Source organism: Zea mays, chromosome 5, assembly GCF_902167145.1.
Source record: "Zea mays cultivar B73 chromosome 5, Zm-B73-REFERENCE-NAM-5.0, whole genome shotgun sequence".
In the NCBI taxonomy this organism is placed as follows: domain Eukaryota; kingdom Viridiplantae; phylum Streptophyta; class Magnoliopsida; order Poales; family Poaceae; genus Zea; species Zea mays.
The window spans coordinates 215556717-215578938 of NC_050100.1; the positions used below are offsets into that span (position 1 = coordinate 215556717).

The 22222-nt window shown below is 49.2% G+C and overlaps 1 long non-coding RNA gene across 1 annotated transcript in view; it reads left to right on the top strand.

Moving 5' to 3' along the window:
- LOC118472109 (uncharacterized) overlaps positions 1–22098 on the top strand; it is a 28294-nt gene extending 6196 nt beyond the window's left edge. Inside the window, exons 2-5 of the long non-coding RNA XR_004849713.1 lie at positions 20194–20692; positions 20943–21022; positions 21322–21380; positions 21554–22098. This is a non-coding gene — a long non-coding RNA (uncharacterized lncRNA). The remainder of the gene's footprint in view (positions 1–20193; positions 20693–20942; positions 21023–21321; positions 21381–21553) is intronic.
- Positions 22099–22222: the final 124 nt, after the last annotated feature.

Here is a 22222-nt window from a genome sequence, read left to right on the forward strand (position 1 = left end):
CCGCCGCCTCCGCTGCTTCTACTTCCGCTCTCGTCGCTGCAAATTCCGCCGCCGCCAACCGTGCTGCCCTCGCCGCTGTCGCTGCAGCCGCTGCTGCTCGCTCGCGTTCTTGTGCCGTGGCGACCTCGGCCTCCTGCTGGCGCCGTGCACTCGAAGTGGCCGAGCGTAGGGACATGGTGGGCTAGTGAGGGGTCGCTGCGTGTGGAAGAGGCTGTCTCAGACAAAAGGCTGCTCGTCTGAGCAGGGGAGGAAGGAATAGTTGGAGCTCTTGCTGCCGACTGAGTGTGGGGAGAGGCGCGGGAAGGAGATGAGCACGAGATGTTTAGGCTGCAGGATAGTTTGGCTCCGATACCAATTGTAAGTAGAGGGACTCTAACTCTCATCAAGAGGATGACACTATGAGTTGGGGCAATTTTCTGTTTATTTCTTCAAACACTACACAATGTCATACCCTTAGAGGGGTTGGGGACACATATTTATAGCCGTAGGGGCTGCACTACCACACCTTCTCACACACACTACACAACAGGATTGTCCTCTAGATGCTAAAGAGACTAAAGAGGACAGTAAAAAGCGACTGTTGTCCTCTAGATGCTAAAGCGACTACAGAGGACAGTCAAAAAAACGACTGCTGTCCTCTAGATGCTAAAGAGACTACAGAGGACAGTCAAGCTGTCCTCTAGATGCTAAAGGGCTACAGAGGACAGTCAAAAGCAGGCTGTCCTCTAGATGCTCAAGACTTATTCCATCAGGCTCGATGCTTGCATGTGCCAGGAGCAGGGCCTCCTCCTCCGCCTCCGCCTGTGCGACGTTGGCCTGACCACGTCGTGGCTGCCGACAGTCCCTGGCCCAGTGGCCAAGCTTGCCGCAGTTGTGACAGCCGTCGTCTCGTGCCGGCTTCTTGTTGCCGACGGCGCCGCCTTGGACACCTCCACGTGCACCACCCTCAGCATCTCCTCGCTAGGGGTGGATAACGAGCCAGCTTGGCTCGGCTCGTCCGAGTTCGAGCTGGCTCGTTAAGCTAACGAGCCACAGAGTCAGCTCGGCTCGGCTCGTTTAGCTCGCGAGCCAAAGCAGAAAAAATTAATATATACATAATATTTATTTTTATTTTATTCTAAACTAATTTAACAATAGAAAATAGTAATTATACTCATAGTTTCACAAACCACGTCAATGTAACACCAAATTAGCACATTCATCACTTATTAATTCACAATACACATGCATGTTCAACAGTTTAACCCATAATTATATTTGCATAGACCAAATTAACACATATACATAGTTCATTAATCATTAGTTTAATTCATAGGCCATAGACACCTCACATATATATAACATGTTCATCCATTATTCTGTAAATGATATGCATATAGTTTTGTTTTGTTGGAATATGGTAGCTCGTTTAGCTCGCGAGCTGGCTCGTTAACGAACCGAGCTGGCTCGTTAACGAACCGAGCTAGGATGTCAGCTCAGCTCGTGAAAAAATTCAAACGAGCCGATCTGAGCCGAGCCGAGCTGACCATGAACCGAGCGAGCCAGCGAGCCACGAGCATTTCGTCCAGCCCTAGTCCTCGCGCCCCGGCCTGGGCGCCTCCACGCGCCTTGCGCTGCTTGCTGCGTTTGCGGCCTCGTGTCGAGGAGGACTCCCCCTTCTTCTTGTCACCCTGGCAGGCCTCCCACTGCTCCCGAGTGAGATGTAGCTTCTCGCTGATAGTGATAGGCCCAGAGAGAGCCTGTGGTTCGTCGCTGTCGACCACCTTGAGACGACCTATCGCCTCTTCGATCGTCATCGTGGAGAGGTCTAGCAGAGACTCGATCGAGCGAGCAATCTGCTTGTACTTCTCGGGGATGCAACAGAAGAGTTTCTCAACAGCTCTCTCCTCATCGTAGGTGTCGTCACCGAACTGCACCATCTTCTGCAACAGAGTGTTGAGGCAGAGAGCAAAGTCATCAACATCCTCACCTGGCTTGAAGGCCAGGTTATCCCACTCCTTGCGAAGTGTCTGCGGTGTGGTCTTGCGGGCACGGTCACTGCCGATGCGGGTCGCAGCGATGGCGTCCTAGGCCTCCTTGGTAGTCCGCTTCTGGGAAAACGAAAACTGCATCTCGGGCGGGACTGCAGCAATGAGGGCATCCAGCGCCCGCTGATCCTCGTGGTAGTCGACGTCGTCGTACCGAACTGCTTCCCACATATGGCGAACCTGGAGCCGTACCCTCATCACCGCGGCCCACTCGACGTAGTTGGTCTTGGTGAGGGTAGGCCACCCACCGCCAGGACCGATGTCCCTGACAATGGCCTGGGCCATGAGGCGACCATGGTACCGATCCGGGGAGGGAGAGCCGCGCCGCCTGTAGAGGCCGCGATCTCCGTCGACTCGGTCGCCGCCGCCGGGAGCACCGCCGGCGTGTCTACGCCCATCTAGGCTGCCACCGCGTGCGCCCTTGCCAGGAGCGCCGTCAGCGCGTCGGCGCCTATCTGGGCTGCCGCCACACGCGCCCCCATGGGGATGCGCGGCTGCCCACTGTGCCGCCTACTCTCGCGCTGCTTCCCTCGCCAGCCTGAGCTCTTCGTCGGTGTTGTCGTCGACAGAAGCAGAGCTGCCAGCTCTACTGCCGCACAGAACCTCGAGCTCTGCTGCCGCCGCACGTGCAGCATCCGTTGCCTCCGCTGCTTCTACTTCCGCTCTCGCCGCTGCCAGTTCCGCCGCCGCCAACCGTGCTGCCCTCGCCGCTGTCGCTGCCGCCGCTGCTGCTTCTCGCTCGCGTTCTTGTGCCGCGGCGACCTCGGCCTCCTGCTGGCGCCGCGCACTCGAAGTGGCCGAGCGTAGGGACATGGTGGGCTAGTGAGGGGTCACTGCGTGTGGAAGAGGCTGTCTCAGACGAAAGACTGCTCGTCTGAGCAGGGGAGGAAGGAACAGTTGGAGCTCTTGCTGCCGACTGAGTGTGGGAAGAGGCGCGGGAAGGAGATGAGCACGAGATGTTTAGGCTGCAGGATAGTTTGGCTCTGATACCAATTGTAAGTAGAGGGACTCTAACTCTCATCAAGAGGATGACACTATGAGTTGGGGCAATTTTCTGTTTATTTCTTCAAACACTACACAATGCCATACCCATCTAAGGGTTGGAGACCCATATTTATAGCCCTAGAGGCTGCACTACCACACCTTCTCACACACACTACACAACAGGATTGTCCTCTAGATGCTAAAGAGACTACAGAGGACAGTCAAAAGCGACTGTTGTCCTCTAGATGCTAAAGCGACTACAGAGGACAGTCAAAAAGCGTCTGCTGTCCTCTAGATGCTAAAGAGACTACAGAGGACAGTCAAGCTGTCCTCTAGATGCTAAAGGACTACAGAGGACAGTCAAAAGCGACTGCTGTCCTCTAGATGCTCAAGACTTATTCCATCAGTGACTCACTATCCCCTCTTCTTTTCATCATTGTTATGGATGTTCTCAATGGCCTAATTGTTAAAGCTGCTGATGGGGGACTGCTCCAACACCTTTCAACTCGTTCCATTCAGCACCAAATATCGCTTTATGCTGATGATGTGGTGATGTTCTTGAGGCCGACTGCCAGTGATCTGCACATGGTAACCATGATTTTGGATCTGTTTGGGGACGCCTCGGGGCTAAAAACCAACATACAAAAAAGTAGTGTGGCTCCCATTCAATGCTCTCCGGTGGACATGGAAATGGTGACCCAGATTTTTCCTTGCAAAGTTGAAACACTTCCTCTCAAATATCTCGGGCTACCTCTCTCTATCAGGAAGTTAAACAAGGAGCAGCTGCAGCCACTAATTGATAGGCTTGCGGACCTCTTACCTAATTGGAAGGCCGACTTGATGACTCGGGCTGGGAGAGCTATCCAAGTGCAGTATGTGCTCATGGCAACAGTTATGTATCACGACGTGGCTTTGGATTTACCTAAATGGGCTATCAAAGCCATTGACAAAATTAGACATGGCTTTCTTTGGAAAGGACGAAAAGATGTGCTCGGTGGTCACTGCTTAGTTGCTTGGGGCAAAGTGACACGTACAAAGGAGCTTGGTGGTCTTGGCATCTCTGATTTACAAAAACTGAATTGGGCCCTACGGGTAAGATGGTTGTGGTTGGAAAAAACAGACCCCTCGAAGTCTTGGGCTGATTTGCCTCTCCAGAGTTCCAACATGCTGAAATCTATCCTCTCTACAACTATGATTACAGAGGTGGGTGATGGTCGTAACACCTTATTTTGGAGGGATAGATGGTTGATGGGACAGAGGATTGAGGACCTAGCCCCTCATATTTTCGCCCTCGTCCCGACTAGGATTGCCAATAGGAGAACGGTGGCAGAAGGACTAGTGGAGATGGCTTGGATCCGGGACCTGAGAGGCACCATCACTTGAGCTGTCATCTCTGATCTTTTGACTTTTAGTGAAGTAATTGCAGAATTCTCCCTTAGTCATGGAGTGCCAGACAAGCATATCTGGAGATGCCTCGTCCGGCCAATACTCTTCAAAGTCGACTTATGATATGCTATTCCTAGGATCCACTTCTTTTGGAGCCTTTGAGCGTGTTTGGAAGTCTTGGGCACCTTCAAAGTGCAGTTTCTTCCTTTGGCTTGCCATGCACAATAGATGTTGGACCGCAGATCGTCTTGCTAAAAGAGGACTACCCCACCCCATTGCGTGTTCCCTTTGCGACCAAGAAGAGGAAACAATACAACATCTTCTCATCTCTTGCGTTTTTGCAAGACAGTTCTGGTACCTCTTGCTGCGCAGGTCCGGGTTGCCTAATCTTTCACCGGACAATGCTCTTTGCAGCTTAGAAGACTGGTGGAGCAGGGCTGTGGAGAAGGTTCCCCGAGATCTCCAATCAGGCTTCAATTCTCTAGTAATTCTTGGCGCTTGGAGCCTTTGGCGTCATCGCAACGACTGTGTGTTCAATGGGAGGTCGCCGAGCCTAGCAAGTGTTCTCACCCTCACTGGTGATGAGCTTAGGATGTGGTGTCTTGCCGGAGCTAAAAGGTTGAACCTGCTTTCAGCTGTAGTGTTTGTGTTTGACCCCGGGTGATAATCTTGTGCCTTGTTCAGAGTGTTTGTGTGTGGTGGCTGTGCTGTGTCTTGTTGTGTCGTGTGGATTGAGTTGTGTGTGTTGTGTTGTGTTGTACCTTCTTCTATCTATTAATGGAAAGAGTTGCAGATTTCCTGCGTGTTCGATAAAAAAAAGTAGGTGATACACTTTGAAATAATGTCGCCAGAATATCTTAGTTTGTTCTCAAAGGATTTTTTTTCTTTCCAGTTTACTTTCGATCACAAGTATAAGTTCACCTTGGTTTAGTCTAATTCAAACTTTTCTAACTTAGACCATTGGTATGCAAGAACTTTATATAAATTGATAACATTATTACGAATAAGAGAGACTGAATTGGATAATGTATTGAGGCCCAATGGTGACTATATGACGAGTACATGAGACACAAGACACAAGAGGGAAACCCTAGACTAGGAGACTACACTATATCCTTGAATATAATACCTTAAGACCCCTATCAAACGCAATGTAATCGAGGGTATTGGTGTAATCTCCTAGTCTAGGATGGACGAAGCACAACGAACCTGATGAGACAATGACGGGACGACTGGGAACACTGGCAAGCTAGGATGGGACCGTCCATAGGGTGGGCCGACACACTAACGGGTGTTGGACGAGCACACGGTCTATGTGTGTGGACGGGCCAGCCGTGTTGACGAGGATGCCACATGTACGACATAGAGATGGGTGCGGAAGTGCTGGCAACTGTATAGTGCACGACAGGCCACACAGATATGCGTGACGACTATTGAGGCCGCAGATGGGCAATGCCATGCTCGATATGGCCGCGACGACGTGGATGAGGACTTGCGACATTCGTGTATGGATGAAGGGCTCTGCCTTCGCTCAGAGAAGGCTCACAACAGATTCGTGCGCCTTTGCGGATGAAGATGGTGGACAGTGAATCCCATGATGTGCGCGTCGGCGACGTCAAGCCCAGAAGCAGATCTGCGTCTGGGCAGCCTGCAACAGGCACACGAACGGTCGTGGTGTCGATTGGCTGATGGGCGTCGGATGACGTGAGGACGACACAGATAAAGTTGAAGGGCGGACTCCCCGTGACGATGGCGTTGAAGATCCATCCATGAAAAAACCCTAGAAGGCTGCCCCCAGAATGGAGATGTATTCTCCTGGGGGAAGTGCAGGGGTGGCTGGATCATAAAACATAGAGTTGTGATACATGTCACAAATAAGCGAAACTGAATTGGATAATTGTGTTGAGGCATAATGGCAATTGTATATAGAGTTCATCAGAGACACAAGAGAACCGTAGACTTGGAGATTACACTAAGGCCTTGTTTGGATCCTTGGAATTGAATTCCATTCTGTTAGGGTTTGGGTTAGTCCTTGTGTATTTACCTATATACCCCTCGATGTAATGGGCTTTGTCCAACTCTTGGCTTATATATATGCACTCCCAACCCTGATTAGGGTTAGGGTTTCATCACTTCTAACTTGGTACCACAGCTAGGTTTTCAGATTTCTCTCTTCCTCCCTCCCACCTCCAGCCGCTGCCAGCCTCTCCCTGCCCCTGGCCACGACCACCTCCACCCCTCTAGGCCACTGCCCCTCCTCTCCATCTCCTCAGCAGCCACCGTGTCCTTCGCAGGTCCGGCCGGCTCCAGCATCCGTGCCTCCCTCGGCCACGTCGCGTGCGGGCTCGCGACCACACCTCCGCAGATGGTCGCCGCCGCCGGGACTCTCCTGCGCGCGGGCTCGCGGTCGTGCCTCCACTGTCGGCCACCGTTGTAGAGACTCGCCTCCTCCCGCACCGCGTCCCCAGTCGCCGGTCGGCCGTCGTTTGCATCCTCTGCGCTTCCTCTTTGTTCAGGGAGACCCGCCGCCGCCGAGATCCCGCTGCCGGCACCACTCAACACCAGCCGCGACCCTCCCCAGTGACCACCCAGCCTACGCGCCTCCGCCAGAGGGCCGTCGCACGCCCTCATTTCCTAGCAGACGCGCGCCCTCCCTCCCTAGCCGACGGCTCCCTGACCTCCGTCGGCTTGGCCCCCTGCTCTCGCCGAGATCCAGCCGTCTAGCTCGACGATCGTCGTTCCTATTAGGCATCGCGCGCCATCTTCTTCACGCCGACCCGCAGACCCACCTCCTCTGCTCGGCACGAACCCCACCGCCTCGGACGTCGTCGCCGCTGCAGTTCGCGCTAGTGCACTTTAGTAGGCCGACATCTTCCCCGGCTCTGCGCAGGTGCCTCCTCCGCTGCTGCACTGCCCGTGTGCGGCTCGCCCGCTGGCTCCATCACAGTGCCGCGCCGACCTCCCCTTCCGACCATCGCCGCAATCCATGGTCGTGGCCTCGCCCGTGCTGGCCTACTTCCCCTCGGCGGCCCCCTTGTCGGAGGCCTCCGCTTTTAGCACTGTTGCTGCCCTCTCCGACGACGCTCTGATTGCGGTTGTGGCCACCTTCTCCACCTACGTCCCCACTGCCGGTGCCCCGCCCATGGCCCACTCCCTCACCGAAGCGCCGCCTACGCCGATCACCGGTGGCCCTACGCATCCCATGGCTCCTGACGTCCTCGACCCTGCCTTTGCCCTGACCGCCGGCGCCACCACCTTCCTAGCTCTGCTAAGTTCCGTTGGGAACGTATGCGAATCCTCCTACACGACGACCAGCTTGTCCGGGGCATTTTCGTGGCCTTCGATTGGGCATGAACCCTATTCTCCGTGATTGCGTCGAGCTCCACCCTCAGGTGGGCCACCACATGCCTGGACCGCTTGCCTTCCCCCGTGTTGTGATTGCCTCCCTGGTGATCGAGACCCCGTTGTCTCCCTCCCCACCTAGTGGCTATGTCGGAGCACCTCCCCTGACTCTCTCTTCGCACCACGTGCCTTCACCACCTCTCCCTCTCCAACCGATTCGGTGGTCGACTCCGGAGCCTCCTTCCACACCACTCCTACCACCAGCTCGTTATCCCACTACCTTCCTCCACACCCCTCACATCCTTCCTCTATCGTGGTGGGGAACAGTTTCACCCTTCCGGTCACCTTAGTAGGTGCATCGGTTCTCTCGGGACCCTTCTACCTTAACAACGTTCTTGTAGCTCCCCATTACTCATCCTCTTCTCTCGGTTCGTCGCTTCACAAGTGACAACCACCGTTCTATAGAGTTCGATCCCTGGGGGCTCACCATACGCCACCTTCCCACTCGTGCTGTGCTCGCTCGCTATGACAGCTCTGACCCCCTCTACTCTATTCACTTGCCATCCACTTCCCCCACCAGTGTATCCTCCCCTCATGCCCTCGCTACTACCACCACCTCCACTGTTTGGCATCGTCGTCTCGGGCACCCTGGACCTGACGTGATGTCCTAGCTCTCCAACCGCTTAGATATCTCATGTAGTCGGGGCTCCTCTGAGCACCTCTGTCATGCTTGTCAGCTCGACCGTCACTCTCGCCTTCCTTTTTCCACCTCCACGTCTAGGGCTGCTCAGGTCTTTGATCTTGTTCATTGTGATATTTGGACTTCTCCTGTCCTTAGCCTCTTTGGCTACAAATACTACCTGGTCATTCTGGACGACTTCTCTCATTTTCTATGGACTTTCCCTCTTCGGCTGAAGTCTGACATGTTCGCCACCCTCAACCCACTTCTTCGCCTGGGTCTCCACCCAGTTCCGTCGCCCTGTCCGTGCCCTCTAATGTGATAATGGCCGCGAGTTCGACAACAACGCCTCTCGTTCTTTCTTCCTCACCCATGGTGTCCAGTTGCGTCTCTCATGCCCCTACACCTCTCCCCAGAACGACCGGGCCGAACGCATCATTTGGACCACAACCAACATGACCCACTGCCTTCTCTTTTCGGCGTCTCTCTCTGCCAGCTACTAGGCAGAGGCCTAAACACCGCCACACATCTCCTCATCCGCCTCCCCTCGAAGGCGGTGAGCCATCCCACTCCCCACTTCGCTCTGTATGGCACAACCCCCTCCTACGACCACCTTCGAGTGTTCGGCTGTGCCTGCTATCCCAACACTTCCGCCACCGCTCCTCATAAGCTATCTCCTCGCTCCACTCGCTCTTACTCGGTTACTCCCTTGATCACAAGGGGTATCGTTGTCTTGACCACGTCTCCCACCGCAGTCATTTCTCGTCACGTTGTTTTCGACGAAGATGTGTTTCCCCTTGCTGGCTTCTCCCCACCCACCAATCTCGACTCTCTCCTTGAGTTCGATCCGGTTCCTCCTCCACCCTAGCCGCCCTGCCTTCCGCCGTTGCTCGCGCCACACGCAGTTCCGACCTTAGTAACCGAGAACTGGAAACTTGGCCACGTTCCTTGTTCCGGGAACATTCGTTCCATTCCGGGAACGTGGGAACAATCTTGTTCCAGTAGTGTTAAATCCTAGTTTTTGTAGTGTACTGCGTACTGCGTACCATGTTCTCGTTCCTCGATCCCATCGATCCGGGAACCTGGTTACTAACATTCCGACGCCTCCGCTCGTGCCTCTACTCGCGCCACGCGCAACCTCGACGCATTCGCTCGCGCCATGCGTGGCCCCGTCGACTCTGCCTGCGCCCCGCGCGGCCCCGTCGCCCGCGCCACGCGCGGCCCTGTCAACCACGCCTGTGCCGCATGTAGCTCCGTCGACCCCTCCCATGCCATGCACGGTCCAATTGACGAGCTTGGTCAGCTTCGCCGACCCCGCCCTCGGCTACCACTATCACGAGGGGACCACTCTTTCGGCTCTTGCTGAGCTGACCCCATTGATGAGCGTGGCTTGCTTCGCCGACCTCGCCCTCGTCTACCACCGCCGCGAGCGGGCCACTCCCGACGCCCCGCTGGCCCGCATCGAGCCTCCTGTGTACCACCCGGTTGCCATCCACCGTGACCCCGGGCACGTCCACTCGATGGCGACTCGTCGCGCAGCCGGCGTTCTCCACCCCGTTGACCGGCTGATCCTGGCGGCTGACACGGCTGCCACTCCTCCGGATGCCTCCCCGGTCCCCTCCGTTCGCGCCGCCCTCACCGACCCCCAACGGTGTTGCGCTATGGAGGAGTACGTGGCCCTGCTGGCCAACCACACTTGGGACCAGGTGCCTCGTTTACCAGGCACCAACGTGGTCACCGGCAAGTGGCTCTTTCGCCACAAGCTGACCTCGGGCGGCTCCCTCGATCGTTGCAAGGCTCGTTGGGTCCTTCGGGGCTTCACCTAGCGCCCCGGAGTGGACTACGACGAGATCTTCAGCCTCGTCGTCAAGTTCGCCACCGTTCGAGTCATCCTCGCCCTCTCTCGGGATTGGGCGATCCATCAGCTCGACATCAAGATTGCCTTCCTCCACGGCACTCTGACGGAGTGTCTACTGTAGCCAGCCCACCGACTTCGTCGACGCCGCTCGTTCGGATCTGGTTTGCTGGTTGAACCGCTCCCTGTATGGCCTCAAGCAGGCGTCGCGTGCCTGTTACAGTCGCTCCGTCTCTTACTTGGCCTCCATCGGCTTCGTCGAGGCCAAGTCGGACACATCCCTGTTCATCTACCGGCGCGACGACGACACCATCTACCTCCTGCTCTATGTCGACGACATTGTGCTCACGACATCCGCCGACCTCCTACAACACATGATCGTCGCCCTTCAGTAGGAGTTCGCGATGAAGGATCTGGGGCCCCTTCACTTCAGCCATGGCATCACATCGGAGCGCCGGACTCAGGGTCTCTTCCTCCACTAGCGCCAGTACGCCATTGACATCCTGGAGCGGGCTGGCATGTCTGACTACAAGCCCTGCTCCACACCTGTCGACACTCAAGCGAAGCTCTCTGAGGACGACGGGCCCTCGGTCGTCGACGCGACGTCCTACCGGAGCCTGACCGGCGCCCTCCAGTACAACAGGTGTGCCTACATATGCACACCCCGCGTGAGTCCCATCTCACCGCTCTGAAGCGGATCCTGTGCCACCTCCACAGCTCCCTCGACTACGGCCTTCTACTCCGACCCTCCCGACATCGGAGTTTGTGGTCTACATCGACGCTGACTGGGTTGTATGTCCCAACACGCGCTGGTCCACTTCCGGTTATGTCGTGTTCTTGGGCGCTAACCTCGTCTCCTGGCCGCCAAGTGGCAGCCCGTCGTCTCCTGCTCCAGTGCGGAGGTCGAGTACCGCGCTGTGGCCAACAACGTGGCCGAGGCCTCCTGGCTAGTGCCAGCTTCTTCAGGAGCTCCACAGCCCCCTTCAACGTGCCACCCTTGTCTACTACGACAACGTCAGGGCAGTCTACGTCTCCACCAATCCCATGCATCATCAGCGCACGAAGCATGTGGAGATCGACCTGGACTTCATTCGCGAGCGTGTCGCCGCCGATGACGTTCGGGTTCTGAGCATCTCGACCACGCTGCAGTTCGCTGATATCTTCACCAAGGGGCTGCCGTCGAGGGTTTTCGTCGAGTTTCGATCCAGTCTCAACATGTGTACAAGATAGAGTTCAAACTGCGTGGGGTGTTAAATACTGTTTGGGTTTTGGGTCAGTCGTTGTGTATTTACCTGTATACCCCTCTATGTAATGGGCTTGGTCCAACTCTTGGCTTATATATATGCACTCCCAACCCTGATTAGGGTTAGAGTTTCGTCACTTCTAACTCATTCTAGTAATAGTAATTTAGGCACATATCAATTAAGCTAATGTGGTTTTATGCAAAACATATTTGTATACTATTATTAGCAAGATGTCGGAGATATTTATGTGCTATATTTTTACTATAGAGGGTGAGCCGAAGAGCGTCATATAAATTGCAGAGTAGAAAATAGAAACATATTTTACTAATATATAAAATCATTTCCCATCCTCCACCCTATGAATTTGAGATAGGCTTATATCTGAACTTTAGAAAGTGGTGAAATGTCAAAATCCAAACCAATTAGGTTACTTTATTAAGTAAATTTCATTTCCTCCAAAATGAATGGATCCAAACTGTTGGGGGCCTTCGTCCTCCGAAGGTCCTCAAAAACATGATTTGACAATGTTTTCCAAGTGGATTATATGAACAGGTATCTTCGGACTCAGAATTATGAACATGGAGGACGGGCTGATTACCAAGCTGTACGAAGGACGGTGCACAGCCGAAGTTGTTCGCAGGAAAGCTTCGTCGCGGTAGCAGAAAGGGGAACCGACTTAAAGATGAAAAGACTGCTTAGGCCTTGACAGATTCCCATAAGTCATCAGCAAATGTAATGGACATGAATGTAATTTTACATGGGCTACGTCCCACGTCTATAAATAGATGATCAGTACTCCCGTACTGTTCACGCTGACTTGGCATTTGCTTTTGCGTCATCATTGTACTTTTGTCTTCCTGCAACCCGAAGGTACATTTGTAATTTGAAGTCATTTCTATTGTTATATGATAATAAAATAGAAATGACATTGTGATACAATTTAAATGTTTGTATTACTTTTTATGTGGCGTGTAAGTCCTTCGTCATAGCTTATTGCACTTACGAAGATATATTGTTTGTGACCTTCGTCCGAAGTGCATTATATCCCGAAGGGAAATAATGTTTCAAAGGACGAAGGATCTTATCATTTAACACTTTTCATGTTGCCTTGTTCTTAATCCGAAGCATTTGAGAACAAGTCACCAACATTGGCGCCCACCTCCGGTGAACTCACTTCCACTTTGAGTTTTTTGAATACCTTCGGAAGCCATAGACCTTCGCTATGGCGCCAAAGAAAGCTTCAGCGATTGGGGCTGCAGCTCTGCAACCGCTGGACCCCAACCAGGAGACTGTCTCTCTTCGGGAGGCCCGAAGCCAGAAGAGGAAGGCCGTCAGCCCGACGCTTCAGGAGGATGAGCTAGACCAAGAGATCAGGGATATGGAGATGCTACATCAACAGGTGCAGAGGAAGAAGGAGAAGATGGCCAGGCTAGCTGAGTTGCAAAGGCAGATAGACGAAGCTTCTGAAGAAGTTCGCCATCTTACTCACGATGAGCAAAACAGAAGGCCTCAACAAAAAGATCTTCATCAGGAGGGCTTCTTCAACGAAGATGACTGGTATGACAATTTCCATCATGGAAATTTTGTTTTCGATGATGCTTCTCCCCTGTGCGCTGAGCTACAGGCTACACCTTGGCCTCCGTCCTACAAGCCACCCCAGCTTCCCATGTTCGACGGCCATTCAGACCCGAAGCAGTTTTTGATGAGCTACGAAGCAACAGTGTCTTCGTATGGTGGCAATGCTGCAGTCATGGCAAAGTCTTTTGTTATGGCTGTCAGGAATGTTGCTCAGACCTGGTATTCCTCCCTTCGACCAGGAACGATTACTTCATGGCAAAAGCTGAAGGACATGTTGTTAACCAGCTTTCAAGGGTTTCAGACGAAGCCGGTTACTGCTCAAGCCTTGTTCCAGTGCACTCAGGATCATGAAGAATACCTTCAGGCGTATGTCAGAAGGTTCTTACGTTTGAGGGCACAGGCACCAACGGTGCCCAATGAAATTGTCATCGAAGCCATGATCAAGGGGCTTCGTCCTGGACCTTCAGCTCAATACTTCGCTAGGAAGCCTCCTCAGACTTTGGAGAAGCTGCTCCAGAAGATGGACGAGTACATCCGTGTCGACAATGATTTTCGCCAAAGAAGGGAGGAGGCTTTCAGATTTTCTGAAATGACCAGGGGCTTCGGAGGAAGATTCTATCCGAGGCATGTCAGGTCCATCCACAACTCTACTCAAAATGATGATAAGGGGAGTCAGCAGAACAGGCCGCAGTGCTCCTCACAGGCTTCGGGGCAACAGCAAACTTTCTTCCGGCCACCAGCTCCAAGAGGCAGAGGCGCCAGGGGCTTCGGCGAAAGATTTGGAGATCAACCAAGGAGAGTATTCTGCTTATTCTGTGGTGAAAACAAGGGCCATACCACCAGGATGTGCCATGTTACCATCCAGAAGCAAAAGGAGCTAGCAGAAGCCGCAGCGCAACAGGGCCAGCCGAAGCAGGTCATGCATACTGCTTCGTACCATCAGCCTTACATCCCAGAATACGTGGGCAACCACCCTGCAGTTTCTGTAGCTTCGGCGAGTCAACCTCAAGCTTCATGGCAACAACCTCCGCCTCCACCACCGCTGCAACAAGGCCAACAGCTGGAAGGGAGCCAATATGTTCCACACCAAAGGGATCTCAGAGAACAATCCGAAGCTCGCACAGTCAATAGCACTGTGCCAGAGTCGAAGCACATTTATTGACATATATCCTACCTTTGATAGCAGTCTTTTCTATTCAGTTCTATTTTCTGTGTAACAAAGAACATTGTTAGTTTTCATGTAATAGTTTCGTGGTTCGTCATGAGCAAAACCTATTTTCTCCACAGGCTTAAGTTGCTGAAGCTTAAAAATTTGCGCTAACAAGGAGGCCCTTCGAATTATTAAAAATCCTTCGAAGCAACAAAAAGTCGTTCTAAGGAACACAGAGTAAGTAGCTGAAGTCACAAAAAGCCGTTCCAAAGGGAGCGCAGTGTAAGTTTTTTGCTCCAAAGTCGTTCCTAAGGGAATGCAGAGCATACAGCGAAAAGTCAACGCTGATACCGCCTAAGTAAAAGGCGAAGAAGCTCCAAAGACGTTCCTAAGGGAATGCAGAGCTTACAGCGAAAAGTCAACGCTGATACCGCCTAAGTAAAAGGCGAAGAAGCTCCAAAGACGTTCCCAAGGGAATGCAGAGCTTACGAAAATATTTTGTGTTTTACGGGGATCTGTGTGTATCTTCGGAACAAATGTCATCTACATAACATAGCATCATCACATCATTTTGCATAGCATAAGCATCATACATCATGTTGCATATGGCAAAAGAAGGGGACACAGTATCAACCTTCGAAAGGATGCTTTGAGAAAGTGAAAATCGTGCGAAGTCACGAGGGAATACAATGTTGATCTTCGGAATACAGCTTCGGAGAATATTTTCACGAAGCGTGGACGTGCTTCATCAGAATAGTATTAAAGGAAAATGTCTTCTTCACGAAGCATGAAAAGAAGGGAAGGTGTTTTTTCGCCGAAGGCTCAAAAATGGTACGTATGTAAAGTTTCATGCATCGTAAAGAATTGAATAATGAAAAGAAACTTGTATATTACATTCAAATGTACAAAATATTACATAGATCGCATCTCAAATGTTTTTTCTAATAACATCTAGTCTTCTCTTAGTACTACTTCGGCAGCCTCATTTAGAAGTTGTTCAACAACTTTATCCATGATAGCTTCAGCCATTTGTTTAATTTCGTCATCCCCTTTTGTGTGAGGGTCAGCAGACGATCCAGCAGGTTCTGAGGGAAGAGAATATGTCTACATTACTATCATAGACCGCGAACAAAGTTTGAAATTAAAAATTACAACACAATAAGGATGACTAATTAATACCTATTTGCCCTTCGGGCTTTGTACTTTTCTCGGCAACTTCTGTCACTTTCCTGGCATCATGGATGCCTTTTTCACTCTTTTGAATAATTTCTTGCGCCATTTCTCGGCCGCCGTTGTCCCAGATTTCAGTAAAGAATTTTCCGCCAACCATGCTTGCTTCGGCCGAGGGGTCTTTGATGTCTTCGGAGGACAAGGCAGCTTCAGACTGAGCTAAGGATTTTACATGCTCACAACCTTTCCTCTCCAAAACAGTAGCAACTCCTCTAGCGCCCGAAAAAGCGCAGATGTCACCGCGGCTACTCAGGATTTCCTCGAAGGCCTCTGCTTCGTGACTGATCCATTCCAGTGGACCTTCGGGATTGCCCCTTGAGAAATTCTCTTCACTAGAAAATGCGCCAACGCTGGCGAAGCTGGTTTTTATTTTCTTTACACATTCCATGGATTTTTCGTAGCATCTTTTCTTAGAAGACCGAAGCTCTTCAACGGTTGCTTCCAAATGATCAGCCCATTGGTCGCTACATTCCCGTCTTGTTTCTTCAAGTATGCGTTCTTCTTTCGCCCGGGCCAATTGCTTCTGAAGATCTTTAATTTCGCGTCTGTGAGCTTCGGCCTGAACTTTTGCAGCAGCTTCATCCTTTTTTATCTTGTCTACTAATGTAAGCAGAATTTTATCTTTTTCTAGAGCTTCGTTTCTCAGTTTAATAACTTCTGATCGTAAATTGTTGAACGCAATTTCATAGCTCTCATCTTCGGCACTCTTTTGTGCTCTTAATGTGTTGCTTAGGATTAAACCCTATACGAAAAAGAATCCATATAAGAATAAAAGAATGAATTACGTATTGTAAAATTTTTGCAAACGTCTAATTCCCATACCTTCAGGCTATTATATGCAAGACTATCCGCGAGATCCTCCTTCGTCATAGCGCATAGTCCAGCCTCAAGCTTCGGAAACCCCATACTCCTAGCCATCTCCCGGCAGACAGATAATTCTTTGTTGTCAGGGAGACAGTATAGGAAGTCATCTTCATTTGTCCCGTTGAACACTACTGCCCCCTTCGGATATTTTAACTCTCTGGCATAGTGATTGGCTTCATAAATCTCTTCTTCAGATAATTTCTTCCCCGAAGCATGTCGCACGATGTAATCGCATATGGTGGAAGGAGCTTCGGGGGCGGCAGTGTCAATTTCTTCAACCAAAATTGGTTCTGATATTTTTATTTTTGTTTCCAAAGATTGTTCCTTGGTGGGATCTGAAGGCCCAGCTTCAGCTTCAGGTTGTTGCTTCGAAGCTTCAGCAACTAAAGCTTCGGTAGACACTTCAGCAAGTTCAACAGTCTTCTTTGGAGTTGTGCTTGAAGACTTAATTGTCTCCAAAACATCTAACACGTTCACCATTCTTTTTCTTTTCGGGGTCACCGACGGGCCCTTTTGATTTTTTGTTGTTTCAGCACTTGCTGAAGGACTTAAGATTTCTAATATTTTTGGTTCTTCAGTTCTCGGTTTCTCTGCCTTCTCTGCTGAAGGTGCTTCAGTCTTTTCTTCGATTTTCGGCCCTAGAGCTAGAGATGGAAATGGGTAAATACCCACCGGGTATTACTACCCCATACCCATACCCACGACAAAAAAATAACCTCATCGGGTCACCCATATACCCACGTGGGTATGGATTTACCCCCATACCCATACCCACGTGGGTATGGGTCACCCATCGGGTCACCCGTACCCACAAAATTAAACATATATCAAAATATTATATTATACAAATGTCAAGTATATCTATCTAAATACCATTGTAAAATTTCTAGCATCATTTAACCATCCATTCAAGACACCAAAGATAATTGGATAAATTAGTAACAATATGACAGTACTATATAACACATTAATGTTCCATTACATGGTCATTAAATTGTCGTTAAGCAGCTATGACATTATTCTAAGATCATGCTTGGGCTAAGTTTATATTGGGTATTTTATACCCGCGGGTTAACGGGTATGGGTGAAGGTGGAACGTTCTAATACCCGTTTACCCGTTGGGTGAAGATTTTTGCCCAATAACATACCCACGGGTAGAATATTTAGCTCACATACATACCCTAATAGAGTAAATACCCATCGGGTATCGGGTCGCGGGTACCCATTGCCATCTCTACCTGGAGCTGGCTCTGTAGTTTCAGTGGCCAGGGAAGCTTCACCGATAAATTCAGGCACTATGGCCGGCTCAATAAAACGTGCCCAGTGGGTGAGCACCTTCATCTTTTTTCTTTGCGGCGCTGGCTCACTAGAAGCACTTGTGGCAATTTCTGTTGCAGGGGAAGTATTTTTTCTTTTGTAGCCCAACACCGGATAATGGTAGTTAGGGTAGACAAACCCGATTGCATCAAATACCCGGTTGAGCCTCTTCTTCTTTCGGCCTCCGAAGGCTGCCGATAATGCAGTGTTCTCGGCCTTTGAATATACCCCAAGCAGTTCGTCACTTAATGTTTCAATGCTTTTTAACCAGTCGTCATTAGGTTCAACAAACTTATCCCCGTATTTGAATGTGTATTTTAGTCTGATTAGCCCACCTTCGTCAGACTTTTTGACGGTCTCCTTCGGCATTTCCCATTTTCCTGCAAGTGGCCACACCCTGAAGGCAATATGCTCTTGGACCAGATCCCTTGTCCCAATAAAAGAGCAGACTACTCCGAAGGCTCTCTGGCATTCTTCGGCCGCCTCATCCATCTCAACCTTCGGCTTTCGGAGTCCGAAGCGTTGCCAGATGGGACGCATAATGATACTTTTAATATCTTCCTGCGCTGTCAAGTCATTTTTTACATAGAACCATTCTGTCATCCAGGCACCGGGCCACCTCTTCCGAAAGGTTGGCACGGGGCAGCTTGACCCGGTGCGGGCACCGAAGCTGTAGCAACCAAAGTTGTTGTGATATTGTTCTTTCCCCCAGGGCTTCGTCTCATATAACAATTCATGAATGTTGCAAAAGCTTTTAGCATTTGGTTCTAAACCTTGGCTTCTAACAGCCCAGACAAAGATCCCCATTCTAGTGATAGCTTCGGGAGTAATTTGATGAAGGTAGATTTGAAATGTCTTCAGGACTTCGACAACAAAGCTGCTTAGGGGGAATCGAAGCCCAGCCTTGAGAAAGCTTCGGAAGATTACGACTTCATCTTCTTCGGGAATGGGAGAAGTTTTTTCTCCAGCATCAGCCCTCACAATAGATATGTCTCGAAAATATCTCCCCCTCATATTGTCAATATGACTCTGCTTAATAGTGGTTTTCCCGAAAACCGTGTGACTTGGCCGCCATGGTCGATCTTCGGACTCTCCCCCACAGCTTTCTGCATCATAACTGTCGCTATCACCAGTATCTTCAGACAAACCTTCCAGAATCTCCTTGGTGATTTTTTCTGTATTGGTCTCCGCCATCGCTATAAGGAACCCCAAGTTCTTTTCTTCGTCGAGACTCAGCTTCGTCTCAGCAGTGACCTTCTTATCTTCCGACATCTTCGGAAACACTGAAAAACTGTTTTCAAAGCCGAAGCTTCAAAACCAAAAGATCAGCAAAACCTAGTGCGCAAGAGCTAAAAATTTAGTGAGCGGGAGCAGATGGCAAGAGAGCGTACCAAACAAATCGTGGCGAGCTCTTATTTATACAGTCGATATGACGGAAACTGTGTGGTCCCGCGTGTCGGTGACTTTTGCTATTCTAGCAAAGGGAAGGTGTTTTTTCGGACCTTCGGCTTAAGGCCTTCGTCCATATCGCAATCTGAATTTATCATTAACAAATTAATATTGCGAGGGGCTACTGTTGGGGGCCTTCGTCCTCCGAAGGTCCTCAAAAACATGATTTGACAATGTTTTCCAAGTGGATTATATGAACAGGTATCTTCGGACTCAGAATTATGAACATGGAGGACGGGCTGATTACCAAGCTGTACGAAGGACGGTGCACAGCCGAAGCTGTTCGCAGGAAAGCTTCGTCGCGGTAGCAGAAAGGGGAACCGACTTAAAGATGAAAAGACTGCTTAGGCCTTGACAGATTCCCATAAGTCATCAGCAAATGTAATGGACATGAATGTAATTTTACATGGGCTACGTCCCACGTCTATAAATAGATGAACAGTACTCCCGTACTGTTCACGCTGACTTGGCATTTGCTTTTACGTCATCATTGTACTTTTGTCTTCCTGCAACCCGAAGGTACATTTGTAATTTGAAGTCATTTCTATTGTTATATGATAATAAAATAGAAATGACATTGTGATACAATTTAAATGTTTGTATTACTTTTTATGTGGCGTGTAATTCCTTCGTCATAGCTTATTGCACTTACGAAGATATATTGTTTGTGACCTTCGTCCGAAGTGCATTATATCCCGAAGGGAAATAATGTTTCAAAGGACGAAGGATCTTATCATTTAACACTTTTCATGTTGCCTTGTTCTTAATCCGAAGCATTTGAGAACAAGTCACCAACACAAACACCCCGTAATATCCTTGACTATAATGCCTTAACAAGCATAATATTGGCATTATTAAATTCATAATGAAAACTATTTATATGCTATGTAACTCTTTTCATATGAGATAATACTGTTTTACAGATATTGCTGGTCAGTCAGAAAGTTTGATTTAGGCCAAACCTAGTTGGACTTATAGTTGATTTAGGCCGTGATACTTGAAGTGATGTCATGAGGGATATGGAACATTTGACTTTTTACTTATGTGTGACTTGTGACTTAAAAGCCCCTGTTTTTGCCATTTTGCAGGTTACTGGGAGTGGTGGGAAGCCGTACACCCTTTCTTCACAATTCTTAACCAATGCTTGTTGTTCACCTTTTCCATTTGGTTCAGGGAAAAAGGCTTTTATATTTTCTAATTGGCTTATAGCTCAGCAAAAGAATACTACAGACAGTGGAGTTTATTTGTATCCAGATATACAATGTGGAGAAATTGTTCATCTATTCTCTCTGGTTTTGTCAGGAAACCTTCTCATTTCACCTTTCTTGCCTAGTGAAGGAGTTGGTGAGGCTGATGAGCCTAACAGCTCTGGTCCTTTGGTCGTAGATACTAGCGGTTTGGCTGACAACAGTCATAAGCGCAAGGCTGATACAGTGAAACTGAAAAGCAGCAAGGCTAAGAAACCGAAGCCTTTGCCAAAGATAGAAAGTGACTTTTGCTACCGCCGGGAGAAAGGATTTCCTGCTATCCAAATAGGTCTAAATCTTCATAGAATTCAAACAAGCAATTTCTTGCAAGAGTTTCATGGTAAAGAATCCTCTATTTTTACTTCAAGCTGGGCAATGAGCAAAAAGAATGTTGATTTGCATGCAGAAAGGCACATCATGCCATTGTTTTCAAATTGCTTAAGTTCATATAGGCATTTATTGTCTGAATCTCAGTTGGAGAACTCATACAGTGGATGGCCTTGGGATGCCATGACAAATTATGCGGAAGAGTTATCACCAGTATCTGAGCACCAAAATGAATTGTTCACATTGTCTCCTGAACTATTCAGGAATGCATTTCTTGTTATTCATCAAGCTGGTGGGCAAGGAGTTACCTTGAGAGAACTTTCGCAGGCACTGCATCCGTTAGGTAAGGTACTTAGGGGGTGTTTGAATGCACTAGAGTTAATAGTTAGTTGGCTAAAAAAATGCTAGTGAAATTAGCTAGCTAACAAATAACTAACTAACTATTAACTAATTTACTAAAAATAGCTAATAATTAGACTATTAGCTAGGGTGTTTGAATGTCTCCAGCTAAGTTTAGCCACTAACTATTAGCTCTAGTGCATTCAAACACTCGCTTAATATGCTTATGACCAATGTTTTCCATAGTTTTTTTTACTTAATAACAGCCAGCATTACAATTTTTGTTCTTACAAATCTGTGCAGCCATGCAGCTGGTCTTAATAATTGTTGACACTCTCAAAAGATTTCAGCTGGCTGTTAAGGTAATTCTGTAGCATCCAGAGTATACTAGTGCTATAGGTGTGGATTAAATGTTACTGTTGTTTTTTTGTTACTTATTTATTATAAGCTGTGCTGCTTTCTTGTTGAATTTTTATTTGGTTTGCTTGCCCTTCTCTATTAGCTAATGGGTGGGATTCATTCAATTGCTCCATAGGTCAATGCATATGATGGCGTTCAGATTGTGGACTCATTACATTCGTCAAAGTATCATATAGCTACACTTGCAGAATGTGATAGTTGCTGCTGTACAGATCCTCCAACTTCTCAATTTGTTGATAATGAAAACACAAAAAATCTACTGAAAGAGAAGCATACCAAGCCTATTAATTTTCCTGGTCCAATAAAAATGCTTGGTGATGGGCACACAGTGACAGTAATTAATGTTCAAAGCAAGTTGAGCCCACCTTACATGCACAGCAAAGATCCTGGGGATGCGGAAAGGTTATCTACTCCAGGAGAGAACAATAAGGAGAGTAGTTTCTATCATAATTGTGAAAGGCATTGTTATCAGCCTATATTACCATGGATAAATGGTGATGGTAGTACTAATAGCACTCTCTATGAAGGTTTAAGTCGCCGAGTTATTGGTTATGTCATGCACTATCCAGGACTATCGGAGGTATATTTGCTTTTATTGTTTGTGCCTGCTCTTTCTAAATAGAAAACTAATATTATGCTTGTTCGTTGAGTGCAATACCACAATAAGTTCTCTTTCATTTTACGGCATCGCCACACTATCCCTTAGGAAAAATAAATTTATTTTTGAGAAAGAATTCAGGTATGTAAAGTCTAGCTTAGACAGCAGGAAAGTTGTATACTATTC